This window comes from Podarcis muralis, chromosome 15 (assembly GCF_964188315.1).
Source record: "Podarcis muralis chromosome 15, rPodMur119.hap1.1, whole genome shotgun sequence".
In the NCBI taxonomy this organism is placed as follows: Eukaryota; Metazoa; Chordata; class Lepidosauria; order Squamata; family Lacertidae; genus Podarcis; species Podarcis muralis.
Genome location: NC_135669.1, coordinates 1,390,412 through 1,405,971, shown reverse-complemented (window position 1 = coordinate 1,405,971; position 15,560 = coordinate 1,390,412). Strand labels below are relative to the sequence as shown.

Here is a 15,560-nt window from a genome sequence, read left to right as displayed (position 1 = left end):
GGCCAGGCTGTCTGGGCTGATGCAGGTGGCAACCCAGAAGATCCAGAGGCCATCTGGATGGAGAAGGCTGTTCATAGCAACTCAGTTTGTTTATCTGATTTGTTTGACACAACATTTTGTCTTCTGGTTCACTTCAAAACTCGGCCTAGTTACGATTTATGACTTTCTTTGCTGACAGTGGCATCTTCCTTTCCCTTTCTGGAATAGTGATTTATGGGCCAACCGTTCTGCAAGTGTTTGTAAGGGCTCGTTGCAATTCAGTGGGGGTTGTGTCCTGTTTGGCAATGGACACCTAAATGAAGATGCTCTGTACAAAAGAGAAGGCATTTGCTTATCATCATGTTTGTGGAAGTGGGTGGAAAGTGGGCCCCATGTTTTTACACATGGTCAAGACTCAAGAGCATCTTTTATGGAAAATTGGAGGCCATTTTCTTGAAGAGATGCCCCAAAACTGTTGCCAATTGTTCTTCCCCTGCACACCTACCTTGTGTTTACAAAAAGACAATATGCCCCAATAGACACAGCTCTATTCCCCCCCCATAATTTTTTATTATTTTCTTTACACATTCTTTCTTACAATGCATTAGTCAACAAAATGCATTAGTCAACAAAAAACTATTTTAGCTCCACCGAGCTTGTGACTTCCCTCCCTCCCTTCAGTTGGTATCCCATATCAGATCCATTCGTGTATTTTATCTTTTCTCAGTAGACACAGCTCTAATGCACTTAGGCTGGATCTAGACACATCAAAGAAGCGTTTCAGTTAAACATGTAAATTTTAACAGGGAAATCTGGTAGGGAAAACTGGGACTGCACATCGCCATCTGGTGGCACAATGTTATATCACATTTACAATGCATATAAATTGCTTTTTCTAGCTGAGTCCTCAGTAGCACCATTCAATTCTCTTGCTAAGTTCTTTTGCTGGCTTTCCCTTTCTGTGTTGCTGAGCATCTCTCTAAGTCAGGCCTGGAGTTGAGCTGTGCCCCCAGGCTTTCTAATTTGGCCCTCCCAGGCCAGTCCCCCCCTCCGCCAGCTTTGCACCTTCCTTGCATATCTTTGCCTGGTTGAAATGTGCCCTTGAACTTGGACAATTTGCTCTGTTGCAGTTGTGCCTTCTTTTCCATGTTGTTAGCTGCCTTGCGCATGGTTTAAACCAGGGGTCAGCAAACTTTTTCAGCAAGGGGCCGGTCCACTGTCCCTCAGACCTTGTGGGGGGCCGGACTTTTTTTGGGGGTGTGTGTGACCGAATTCCTATGCCCCACAAATAACCCAGAGATGCATTTTAAATAAAAGGACACATTCTACTCATGTAAAAACACGCCGAAGTGTCAGTGGGCTGAATTTAGAAGGCGATTGGGCTGGATCCGGCCCCTGGACCTTAGCTTGCCTACCCCCACAAGGTCTGAGGGACAGTGGACCGGCCCCCTGCTGAAAAAGTTTGCTGACCCCTGGACTTTAAACTGTGAAAAGGCAACAAACAAACTAACTAAGTATGCATGACAATGCCTCTGGTTTCCCTGGGGGGAGGACAGAGGGGGCATGTGACCGTGTGTAGCCCATGGTCAGAGCTGTAGCTAGGAAGCAGTGAGGTGGGCCCCCGCCAGCGGCGCAAGTGAGGGGGGGTGCAAAATTGGCTCACCACCGCTGTCCTTGCCCGCCAAATAGAAGATTGTTCTTTGCTGAGCTCCTGGGATGAGCGAGCGGAACCAGTCAAATGCAGGCAACGAAGGCGGGGGAGGGCGCTCTGATTCGGTGGCCATGGGGCCAAGCTGGGTCCCTCACAAGCGCAGCAGCAGGAGGAGGAAGAAGGGGGCGAGGGAGACACGGCTGGGCTTGGACAGCACCCAGTGCCTTCAGCACATGGTGCCAGGTGGGCTCTGCCTCCGCCCAGCCTGGCTGAGAGGTGGTGCTCAGCCAGGGAAGCTGAAAAAGGAGAAAGAGATGGGCCTCCTCATACGGGCTCCTCTATCAGAAGCCCTGCAAGCCAGGGAGAAGCGTCTCCCATGCCCTGGGCATGATGCGGGGGCCACGGCCTCCCACAGCTGCTTGGCCAGGCCAATGGCGCCCTATGGTCACATCAGAAGGTGGTGGAGAAGCTCGCTTGGCAGCTGCCGCCGCCACCACCGCTGCACGTCTCCTCCCAGCAGCTGCCTCGGCTCCCTTTTGCCTGCCAGCTGAGTCGGCAGGCTGTGTGGTTTAAGGGAAGTGGGAAGGGAGAGAGGCCAGGCAACCCCGAATGGGCCTTGGTGGGAGGTCGTGAGATGGTCGAGTGGGAAAGGGACCGTGAGGGTCACCTAGTCCAACCCACTTGCAGTGCTAGGAGTCCTTCACCCCCCAAAATCCCACGATCCTGAGGTCGAGAAGTGCATGTACACGCACCTCCTTTTCTGGTGTTCCGCTGCCACCTCTTCCCCCAACAGCCGCCACCCCGCCGGTCAGGCTTCTTTGCCTTTTAACTACAGCAGGACGGGTGGAAATTCCACTGGCAGAGTTTATCATTGCACGTGAGTGGCACGACACATTAAAAAAGCAAAGGGAGCCCTGTTGGTTCATTTTTTTTAAAAAAAGCCTCCAAAATGCACAGTTAGGTAAATAACCTGTATTAGGAGCAACCAGAATGTCACAAAATTGTGGCAAGACTTGGAGTTATCCAGAATTCTTTGTTGTACTTTTGACTTTATAAAAGGTCTTTGTGCTATTTTGCTCTTGCCATAAAAAGTGTTTCCAGGTAAATCAGCACACGAAGCAGCTTGGTATCACGCCTGCCAACAGTTGGCAGATCTGGGTACAAAAAAAGTGCATAGAGTACTAAAAAAAGAACACCTGCACCTGTACTACTCTATACTTTAGGATCTGCTTTGGATACTCTGCTGGCATGCCTACCCTATGTCAAGAAGGGTTGCTACAGGGAGAGGCCCTTCTCTGGTGGTGTCACAAGTATGGGCCTAACTCCCATATCTCTCTGTTGCAGGCAATAATAATTTGAGCACTGACAGCACCTAATTCTTTTACAGTCTGATCTTATGCAGAATTAGGCATCCTAAAGCAGTTTAAATAAATGGGCATAATCATTCCCAACAATGCATAAGATCAAACTCTGGAGTGAATATTATCATGTGCATATATTCATTTTAAAATAGGTAAAGGGACCTCTGACCATTAGGTCCAGTCGTGACCGACTCTGGGGTTGCGGCGCTCATCTCACTTTATTGGCAAAGGGAGCCGACGTACAGCTTCTGGGTCATGTGGCCAGCATGACTAAGCCACTTCTGGTGAAACCAGAGCAGCACATGGAAACGCTGTTTACCTTCCCGCCGGAGCGGTACCTATTTATCTACTTGCACTTTGAGGTGCTTTTGAACTGCTAGGTTGGCAGGAGCAGGGACTGAGCAATGGGAGCTCACCCCGTTGCAGGGATTCGAACCGCCGACCTTCTGATCAGAAAGTCCTAGGCTCTGTGGTTTAACCCACAGCACCACCCGCATTTTAAAATAAAAGACAATTAAAAGCTTTCTGCTGCTGTTCTGGAGGGTGGCTTGAGTATTTGTATAAATCGCATGCACTTTTTGTGACTGTTTTTTCCGTAGTGTATTTTTACTTATGCTTATATTATCATAATCATTGTTATTAATAAAAATTGATATATTTGGAGCTTGTAGAAAGATTGAGGCCGTATTTGGGAATATTTGTCCCACATGTGGACAGCGTTAAGCTGCAGGATATAAGCCAAATGTATATTCTAGCCATTTTTTGCATCATTAGAAGCATTTGAATCACAGAACAATGTTATGCCTGATTCTTCACAACTCAGAGCTGTGTGCTTCCTCCCTTCCACCTTTGTAGACCTAAGCACTTGCTTCTACTACAGAATTCTTTTCTTGGTACTTCTGTACTATGCAGGGCCATCTTGAAACTTTTAAAGTTGCACTAGTCAGTGGCCCCAAGAGTCCAGGGTTGAGAGATAAGCAATCCGACTCTGGAGTGGCAATCCAGGTTGCACCTTACTTTTCACCAGGAGGACTCCGTCCAGCTCTAGAGCATACTAACCTGCCAGGAAGAGCAAGAGTGTTTTATTCCCCCATTGCTGGTTGTGGGGGTCTCCATATTCCACATAGGTACTTGTTTTCCTTCCTGTCTGAAAAACGCAAGGTGGCTGAACGAGCCATGAAAGCTTCCTTGCATTTTTGCAACTGTGGATTGCAAAGTCATGCATGGAGCACCTTTTCCTGTTAGTATCTTACTGACAACGCAAGGAGCCTCCTCCTTCATTGAGGAGATTGCTACTTAAAGCCAAAGTTGGCCTGACTTGACTTAAAAAAGAAAATTCAAGTAACAACTCTTGTAAATAAGGAAAAACAATACACATTTTATTCATATGCAAATAACTCAGCAAGCCGAATAGATGCAATATGGGCTTCCAATAATCTCATCCCGCTAATAAACAAAGAAGATATTACCTAAATCACTATCAAACCAATAATGCTGGAAATGAGACAAAATAAAAAGATAAAAGTTGGAGAATGAATGACTGTTAAATTATGGGGAAATTGTAGAAAAATCCCAAAAATCATTGAATGAATTTTTCGAAATAAACATGGCACAAGACATGGACCTAAGAATAATACGGGACGCTGGAAAGGCTTATATAAGAGGTTTTTATATACAGCAAAATATAACACAAAAAAGAATGAGAGAATCCAAGGTAAACCAAATTCAACAAGATATAGCACAACAAGAGAAATTATTAGCAAAATCACCAAACTATGTGACTTTAAATCAAAATATCAAAATATTGCAAGCACAGCTCTCAACATTATCAAGCAATGAAATGGAGAACATTAAATGGATGAAACAAAAGTCATTTGAATTAGGTAATAGACCAGGTAAGCTTCTTGCATGACAGATAAAGAAAAAACAAAGAGAAAGGCAAATAAATAAAGTAATCCATGAAGGAAAGACATTAGATATGGAAGAAAAGATAAATAAATGCTTCATAAATTACTTTACCAAATTATATAGAAGAGGACCAGAAACGGAACAAGAAATAATAAATTATTTAAAGGGGAAACAAATACCAAAAATAAATGAAAATAAAATGGAACAACTAAATGCACCAATTTCAATAATGGAACTTCATCAAGTAATTACTAATCTCAAACTTGGAAAAGCCCCAGGCCCAGACAGACTACCTGCGATTCACTACAAAAAGTTAGAGGATGTTTTAGAAGAATAAGGGTGGAAAAGTTAGAATAATATTATGTCAAATTTAAACAAATTGATATAAAGGGAAAAATTGGAGACATAATAGTTGAAATGTATATTACAGAATAAGATTTGAAAGAGGGTAAGGTACTGCTGAATATGATTGTGTAAAAGGGAACACTGTAAAGGGAGATGTGAGGGAGTCTGGAAGGAAGGTTACAAAAGCAAGAACTAAGAAATCGGACTTTTATGTTTTTTTTTCTATGTCTTTTTTTCCCCTTGTCTATTTTTTTACGTTTTTTACTGTATTTTTTATTTTTACTTGATTATGATAATGTTTTTCTCTTTTCTCTTGTTTTGATTGTGAAGTTTGTTCTATTGTTTAAAACTTTAATAAATATATTTTTTTAAAAAAACCAAAAAGTTAGAGGATGTTATTATACTACCTCTAAAAACCTTAATGAACAACATTATGCGAGAAGGCAAGATCCCAAAGTCATGGCAGGAAGCAAACATTACGCTAATCCACAAACAAGGTAGAGAGAGAATCAGTAAGCAATTACAGACCCGTTTCATTGCTGAACAATGATTAAAAACTGTTTGCGGGTATCCTAGCAAGCAGACTGAAAATAGCGTTACAGGATATCATAAACCAACATCAACCAGGATTTCTCCGAAACAGACATATAAAAACAAATACGAGAGTGGTAATTGATTTATTGGAATATTTGGAGCTAAGGCCAAGCAAAAGAGCAGTGTTTATGTTAATAGACGCCGAGGCTTTCGATAATTTATCAAGCGCATTTCTACAGAGTACAGTGGTGCCTCGCAAGACGAAATTAATTCATTCCGCGAGTTTTGTCGTCTTGCAATTTTTTTCGTCTTGCGAAGCACGGTGTCGGAAAAGTTTTGGAAAAGCTTCAAAAATCACCAAAGTCTTCAAAAACCTCAAAAAAGGCTACCACACCGCGTGCTATGAGTTGCTCCTCGAAGTCAAGTCGCAACTGTATTAACGGTGTTAAGAAAAAGGAAACAAACTTGCAAGACGTTTCCATCTTGCAAAGCAAGCCCATAGGGAAAATCGTCTTGCGAAGCAGCTCAAAAAACAAAAAACCCTTTCGTCTTGCGGGTTTTTTGTCTTGCGAGGCATTCGTCTTGCGAGGTACCACTGTACTGGAATCAGCATCATTGGGGGAATACTACTGCACAGGTATAAAAGCAATATATGAGAAGCAGCAAGCTAGTTTAATAATTAACAGTGTCAAGACCGAATGTTTTTCAGTGGAAAAGGGCACCAGACAAGGGTGCCCTCTCTCACCTCTGCTTTTTATACTGACATTAGAGATATTGATTTCAGAAATAAGAGAAGATAAAGAGATCAAAGGAATTAAGTAGGTAAAGAGGTTTTTAAAATCAGAGCCTTCGCGGATGGCATTATTTTAACAATGGAAGAACAGAAACAAGCATCACTAAAGCAACAGAGATAATAAATCATTTTGGTAAGGTGTCTGATTTTAAGATAAATAGGGTAAAGAATGGAGGAAAGATATAACGAGATTCATTTGGCAAGGCAAGAAACCTCAGATAAAAAATAAGCTTTTGACAAATAAAATAGAGAGGGGAGGGCTAGCACTGCCAAATTTAAAATTATACTACAAGGCAGAATGTTTAATATGGGTAAAAGATTGGATTATACTGGAGAAAACTAACATCTTAGATCTTAAAGGTTTTAACAGATATGGATGGCATGCCTATCTCAATTACGAGAAGGCAAAAGTCCATAAAGATTTTACAAATCATTTACTCAGGAATGCATTATATAAAGTCTGGAACAAATATAAATTGCAACTGGAACCACAGACCCCCTGGTGGCTTTCGCTGCTGTAGGCGCATGCTATGAAAAAACTTAATATGAGAACAAACTGGGCATCATATAGACTACTACTGGAGGAAGATCAAGGAAAACTCAGACTAAAACACTATGAGGAGATACAACAATATGTGTCATATAGATGGCAATACCTGCAAGTAAGAAGTGTATTTAATCGGATCTAAAAAAAGGTTTTGTGAAAGAGGATTCTAAATTGAGCACCACAATATTACAAAATAATAAGAAAATATTGTCTAAAGCATATAATCTTTTACTTGATTGGGAACTGATGGATGAAGAAGTGAAAGAAACTATGATCAAATGGGCTAAAGACATCGGGCATACGATATACTTAGAGCAATGGGAGAAATTCTGGCGAGAGGATATAATATTTACTGCCTCTTATACAATTAAAGAAAATTTTGTTAAAATGTTCCACAGGTGGTATTTAAACCAGTTAAGCTGGCCAAAATCTATAAATTGAAATCCATCCTCTGTTGGAAATGTGGCAAAGAAGCAGGAACAACAATACACATGTAGTGGGTTTGTGAGGAGATTAAGAAATTTTGGGAAATAATACATCAGGAATTAAAGAAAAGGTTGAAAATCCCAGTTGTTAAAAAACCAGATGCATATCTCCTAGGCTTGATAGGGAAAGATATACCACAAGTGGAAAAAAGATTTTTTCTATATGCAACTACGGCAGCCAGGGTAGTGATTGCTTCTAAATGGAAATTTCATTTCTTGCCCTCAAAAGAGGAGTGGATTTTCAAATTAAATGAATATTTAGAACTGGCAAAGCTAACCACAATCATAAGATATCAGTCAAATCAACTTCCTGGGATGGTCGGGGGAAATGCTCTGTTGCAGTAAAGAGCGCTCTCAGTCACAGGTACAGGCTAAAAGGACGGGGAAGTGAGGGCGACGCGAACCCTGAAGAGGTCTGAGAGGAGGTTCCAGACTGAAGAAAATAGATCCAAGCAGCGCATAAAGGGGTTTTCTGCCGTTCCAGCACAAACAAGTGGAGGAAGGTGGAAGAACCTCAGCGCAGAAAGATCGCACACCCGACCGTGAGACGCCCCTTTGACCCAAATGAGAAAGCACCAGGCTGTTGCAAACTAAAACTGTAAAATCAAGAGTACTCCTGAAGAAATAAATTAACAACGTTGGCTTAAAATAAAAGGAGTACGGACTAATTTAAGATTATAAAGGACAGTAAAGCAAACTGAGAGGCGCTTCAGCGTTGAGACTTAACAAGTTGTGGAAAATAAGCCTTGTAAAGAGGCAGAAAATAAAAACAGAGACATACTGAACACCTGCTTCTACAGGAGGATGCACTGTTGAGAGACAAAGAGCTGAAACAGCAAGCTGCAGCAACAGTGGTGACAACAAAGCAGTGGCCATTGAGAAGGAGATCAGCATAAAACAGAGTGGTGAGTGAAAAAAGAGGGGGAGGAATGTGGAGGATACAGTGGGGAAGAGAAGGAGTAGAAAAGATTTGAAGACCAGGGAGCGGGGGGAAGATAAAGATAAAGAAGTGAAAGGGAAGAAGAGATATATGAAGGAAGAGAAAAAAGGAGGAAAAAGCAGATGGTGAAAATGGCGCTGGGGGGGGAGTATGAGTCACTGCCCTCAGAAGGGAAAAAAGACGGAAGAAGAATAGTGGTGGAAACAGTCACTGCAACAAACAGAGGCTAGAGGAATAAAATAAGAAGGACCACCTCACAAGCAAACTGGAAAATTCCGCCATCTAGTGGTGGAAAATAAAATTACTCCCACAATTTAAAAAACGCGGCAAAGACACAGGTTTGAAATACAACCATAAAGATGTTGTTGTTTAGTCGTTTAGTCATGTCCGACTCTTCGTGACACCATGGACCAGAGCACGCCAGGCACTTCTGTCCTCCACTGCCTCCCGCAGTTTGGTCAAACTCATGTTTGTAGCTTCGAGAACACTGTCCAACCATCTCGTCCTCTGTCATCCCCTTCGCCTTGTGCCCTCCATCTTTCCCAGCAACAGGGTCTTTTCCAGGGAGTCTTCTCTTCTCATGAGGTGGCCAAAATCTTGGAGCCTCAGCTTCAGGATCTGTCCCTCCAGTGAGCACTCAGGGCTGATTTCCTTCAGAATGGATAGGTTTGATCTTCTTGCAGACCATGGGACTTTCAAGTCTCCTCCAGCACCAGAATTCAAAAGCATCAATTCTTTGGCGATCAGCCTTCTTTATGGTCCAGCTCTCACTTCCATACATCACTACTGGGAAAACCATAGCTTTAACTATACAGACCTTTGTTAGCAAGGTGATGTCTCTGCTTTTTAAGATGCTGTCTAGGTTTGTCATTGCTTTTCTCCCAAGAAGCAGGCGTCTTTTAATTTCGTGGCTGCTGTCACTGTCTGCAGTGATCATGGAGCCCAATAAAGTAAAATCTCTCACTGCCTCCATTTCTTCCCCTTCTATTTGCCAGGAGATGATGGGCCCATTGGCCATGATCTTCGTTTTTTTGATGTTGAGCTTCAGACCATATTTTGCGCTCTCCTCTTTCACCCTCAATAAAAGGTTCTTTAATTCCTCCTCACTTTCTGCCATCAAGGTTGTGTCATCTGCATATCTGAGGTCGTTGATATTTCTTCCGGCAATCTTAATAAAGTTAATCTTAATAAAGATAACTAGCTATATATGAAAGGACATCTGAAATAGCAAGCTTAGCTTCTAAAAAATTAGTTCTTAAGACAGATTTCAAGTACTGCAAAGGCTTTTTTTTTTTACAATTGCCAAAATAAAATACAATAAAATAAAATATTCAATTAAATTTATATAATAATAATGACTAAAAAATTAAGCATTTGAGATGAACTGGTAACAACATAGTAAAAAACCACCGGAATTTTAACTGACTTTCAATCCCAACAGATGAAATAAAAGGACGAAAATAAAAGATATAAACAGAACAACCTCAAAGTTTAGAAATATACTCTTTGGCTGAAGTAAAGACATTTAAGTAATTTCGTTGTCCCCGAGAGGGGGCAATGACAATAAAGATATTATTATTATTATTATTATTATTATTATTATTATTATTATTATTATTATTATTTAAATCAGAACCAAAAGGAAGAAGATGAATATGGGGTCTAAAAAATACCAAATTACACTGACAACTGGGTCAGGACTACAAGTGAGAAGACAATCAACAGCTGAAACGGACCCCAACGCTGACATAAAAGATCTTATAATGGGGATGGAAAAGAGCTTGAGTGATAAGCTAGACATATTAGTTGGCAACATCCAACAAAACTCAAAGCTAATAATAGATGTAACAACACAAATAAGTGACCTCTCACTTAAAAATAAAGAACTTGACAAATCTGTACAAGAACTCAAAAGTAAAACCACCAAACAAGAGGAAATGACAAAGAAGTTGCAAAATGAAAATAAGGACATTAAAAAATCACAAGACTCAACAAAGGACGAAACAAGCGACTTAAAGAGAGCCCACGAAGAGATACTTGACATATCGTTGTTGGAGATGCGTCAGAAGGAGATGGTTCTCCGCTTCCGAGGCGTCCCACAAACTCATGATGAGCAAATTCAAGAGAAATTATCACACGAAATTGCAAACTGGTTGGGAGTAAAGCAGAAGAGATGCTAATGGATATTGATAAAATTTTCAGGATCAAATCAGAAAGATTGGACACTTATAAAGGGCCAGGAGATTGCTTAATTTTTTTTCAATTCAAGACTTCTAAAGGACAAAATATTACAACAAAAGGCCCAAGTGAAATTAATAATAGATGGCAGACCCATCAAAGTATTTAAGGAAATCCCAAAAAGAATTTTGAGAAAAAGGCAGAATTAGTAACAGATGCACTCAAGAAGAATTAGATTAGATTCTGGTGGGAATTTCCGGAGGGTATCACTTTTATATACAAGGACAGAAGAAAAACTTTTAGATCAGTGGACGAGTTGGGAAAATTCTGGAGGAAGTACAAAAAAGAACTAACTGGCAATTCAACGTTGGAGCGAGAAGAAGCAACACAGACACCTCAAGAAGGATTAGAGAGACAAGTGGGTATTAAGAGAGGGGGGAAGAGACTGGAAAAAACAGTATCAAAAATCACAAACTTCTGAGTTTTCCTTTCTTTTTATTTATTCAATGTTACCATTATAGATAACAAATAAAGATTAATGAATTTAAAAATTATATCTTGGAATGTTAACAGTTTAAATAATAAGAGAAAGAGAATAGAATATGTATTGAGGAAAGGACAATGGGGTATCATATGCTTGCAGGAGATCCATGTGACTAGAAATCATAGAAGGGTTTTAGTAAACAAGAGATTGGGTCAAGAATTTATATCCTCAGATGTAAAAAAGAAAAGGGGAATTGTGATCTATGTAAACCCTAGACGCAAAAAAAATCTTTAAGGATGATGAGGGTAGATTATTAGGGGTAAAAATAACAAATGGTAAAGAACATTTAATTATAGTAGGAATTTACGCACCGAATGGTAACAAAACAGAATTTTTCATAAAAGTAGAAGCTAATTTACTGGAATTTATAGAAGAGGAAATTATTTTGATGGGAGACCTAAATGGTGTTACATCAATAGAACTAGATAGGACAGAAAGAGAAAGAAAATCAAAAAAGGTAGACTCCCAGACACCTTCTTTCAGATGGTAGAAAACCTAAATTTGATTGACGTATGGAGATATAAAAACCCAGGAGAAAGACAGTATACACATTTCTCGGGAGTAAAAAGTGCAATAAGGAAAAGAAATAGAGAGCAAAAACTAGAACAAAAAATGAAAGAAATAGGAATAAATGAAAAATTATTAACAAAACAACCAAAAAATGAATTAGTAAGCCAAAAATTAAAAATACTACAAACTCGGGCATCAGAAATATTAAATAGTGAAATCAGGGACAATATAAAATGGATGAAACAAAGGTCGTTTGAATTTGCAAATAAACCCGGAAAGATGGTAGCCTGGCAATTGAAAAAGAGACAAAAGGAAAAACTAATTGATAAAATAGTGGAAGAAGGGAGAACTTTAGATAACCCCGAGGAAGTTAAAAAATGCTTTATAAAATATTATAAGAGGCTATATAAAGTAGGAACTGAGACAGAGGATGAAATAAAAGAGTATTTATGTGGAAAGGACATACCTAAAATTAAGAAAGAAAAGCTAGCTCCAAGACCTAAACTCTCCAATAACCATGACAGAGCTACATCAAGCGATAAGTAAGATGAAATTAGGAAAATCCCCGGGCCCGGACGGTCTTACCACAATACATTACAAAAAATTAGAGGAATCACTATTATCACCTATGATGATACTCTTAAATAGAATACTAGAAGATGGGAAGATTCCCAATACCTGGAAGCAGGCTCACATAGTAGTAATCCCGAAACAAGGACGAAATAAAGAGTTCATAACCAATTATAGACCAATATCACTACTCAATAATGACTACAAGATTTGTGCACAAATATTGGCAACAAGATTAAAAACAGTTTTGCAGGATTGTATAAACAAAGAGCAGGCAGGATTCTTGCCAGGCAAGAAAATGAGCCTTAGGGTTAGGGTTACAAGAACAGTGATCAATATGATCGAGTATTTAGACATGAAATCGAATGAGAAGGTAGCTTTTGTATTTGTGGATGCGGAAAAGGCGTTTGATAAAGTTTCATGGAAATTTCTAAAGATAATATTAGACCAGATGGACATGGGAGACCAAATTCAAGAGGGTTAAAAGCAATCTATGAACAACAAGAAGCAAATATAATAATAAATAATGACATGACTGATTATTTTAAAATACAGAAGAGCACCAGACAAGGGTGCCCGCTTTCGCCACTATTATTCATTTTGGTTTTAGAAATACTAAATCAAGAAATCAGACTAGACCAGTAAATAAATGGAATATCCTTAGGGGAGAAAATATATAAAATAAGGGCATTTGCAGATGACATAATGCTAATGGTGGAAAACCCAAAGGAAAGCATAGCAAAGGCTCTAGAAAAAATGGAAAACTTCGGAAAGGTGTCAGGTTTTGCTTTGAATAAAGAAAAAATGAAATTAATGGTAAAAAAACATGGGAGAACAAGAGAAAAAGGAACTGGTAGAAAAATTTGGATTACAAATTGTAAAAAAAGTGAAATATGTAGGAATTCAAATAACAATGAAAAACACTCTGGGGTAGACTTTTTTTCTGGGGTAGAATTTTGGCTATTAAAATGAATATCTTACCAAAATTCCTGTTCCTTTTTCAAATGATCCCCATAATAGGTAAAGATGATTGTTTATATGGCAAGGCAAAAAGCCACGGATCAAACAAATTATTAACTGACATAAAAGAGTGGGGTGGCTTTGGACTCCCAGACCAGAGAATATACTATGATGTGACATGCTTTAGTTGGATCAGAGACTGGATTACATTAGATAACAATGACATTTTAGACTTGGAGGGATGGAACAACAGATATGGTTGGCATGCCTATCTAATTTACAACAAAGTGGCGGTGCATAAAGCATTTCTAAGTCATGTAATTAGAAATTCGTTATATAAGGTCTGGGTGAGACATAGAATGTTGTTAGAACCGAAAACCCCATGGTGGGTTTCACTGCTAGAAGTAATATTGGTTAAAAAGAAAAATACGATAGGAAGATGGGCGACATACCAGCAGGTTCTAAAGGAGGAACAGGGCCAATTAAAATTAAGACCATACAAAGAGGTGACCCAATACTGCACCACGTGGTTACAATATCATCAAATTGCCCAAATATTTAATCAGGATAAAGCAATAGGATTTGAAAAAGAAGAATCAAAATTACAAAAAGTATTACTACAAAACTCAAAAAAATAATATATCCAAAATGTATAATTTTTTATTAGAATGGGAGTTAAAGGATGAAGAAATAAAAGAAGTTATGACTAAATGGGCATGCAATATAGGTTATGCAATTTGGCTGGAACAATGGGAGAAATTATGGAAATGTGATATTAAATTTACGGCATGTTATACAATCAGAGAAAATCTGATGACAATGGTGTACCAATGGTACCTAACTCCAGTAAAATTGGCAAAAAATTACAAATTAAAATCAAATACCTGTTGGAGATACAAGAAAGAAATAGGAACAATGTTTCATATGTGGTGGGAATGCCGACCTATTAAACAATTTTGGAAAGAAATATATGAAGAAATCAAAAAGCTGTTTAAAATATCTTTCAGTAAAAAACCGGAGGCATTCCTTTTAAGTATAATCGTTTGTGAACGATATACCTGACAACCAAAGGAAAGTATTCCTTTATGCAACGACAGCTGCCAGGATGCTTATAGCAAAAAATTGGAAAGGGAAAAAAATTCCATCAGTAAAAGAATGGCAAACTAAATTTTGTGAATATATAAACCTGGCAAGACTCACAGCATTCATAAGAGGACAATCGGACCAGAAATTATTAAAAGAATGGTAATGCGCTGAAGAGTATATGAAAAAACATTGTTCTGGAGTAAGCATATGTAATGAATGATGCTTTGCAGGGTTAAAGAAAAATGATGTAAAAAGTATATAGAGGTAATCTACATTAGACACAACAATTTAGAAAGAGTAAAGTTTTTGAGGTCTTAGTACAAAGGAAGTCAATATGTGTATATGTATGTAATAACTAGATTAGAATGAAGATATTGTTTTATTTGTAGATGTGTGCTTTTTTCTTGCTTTTTTTTCTTTCTCTTTTTTGTGTTTTTTTTTTTTTCTTGTTTGTATAGTTTTATTTTGGACTGAATGTTTGTAATTTTTGTTGTAATTTTGCATTGAAAATATGTTTTTTTTAAAAAAGATATCAGTCAAATAAAAAATTAAAAAAGGAATTGAAATGTTTTGAAGATTATATGTTAAAATATTGCTCTAAGAAAAATATGCTAATATGCCTAGAATAAAAATGTAAAGTGTATCTATGATTTGTAAAAGAGAAGAGATAAAAGAAATACAAAGAGTGATACATTTGGAGAATGTAAAGATAAAGGTGGAAAAAGAGATTCAAAGAAGTCAAATTGTGGCGGAGGGAAGCTGCAGGTGGTGGTGGGGAGAGTATTATATGATATGTAATATTTGCTTTCGATATTTTTTGATTGTATTCAATCTAATTTTCTTTCTTTTTTGCTGTTGTTGGGCTTTTTCTGTACTACTTATTTAAACAAAATAAATAAAATTTAAAAACAACTTTTAACTTGTGACTTGTGAATAATAATAATAGTTTTCTTACTTTATATCAACCAAATAACATAGATATTGCAAAAGTAATACCATTTTACATCATATGGTATTATAATGTAAAGTTATCATTGTGGAACAAAGGAGTATGATATTGTTTCTCCATTTCATTTAGGCCTATCTGTGTATTTATGTAACTTAATTAACATAAAAAATCCTGTCAACTCACATAAAAATGTCATTTTCTTTGCTGAAACCTTTTCTTA

The 15,560-nt window shown here is 38.4% G+C and overlaps 1 pseudogene across 1 annotated transcript; it reads left to right on the top strand.

The window, feature by feature from the left end:
* The first annotated feature begins 7,072 nt into the window (after positions 1-7,072).
* Positions 7,073-15,303, top strand: LOC114585756 (uncharacterized; annotated as a pseudogene). The gene is made up of 2 exons (XR_003703980.2): positions 7,073-8,508; positions 10,177-15,303. The product of XR_003703980.2 is annotated as an uncharacterized LOC114585756 (transcript).
* Positions 15,304-15,560: the final 257 nt, after the last annotated feature.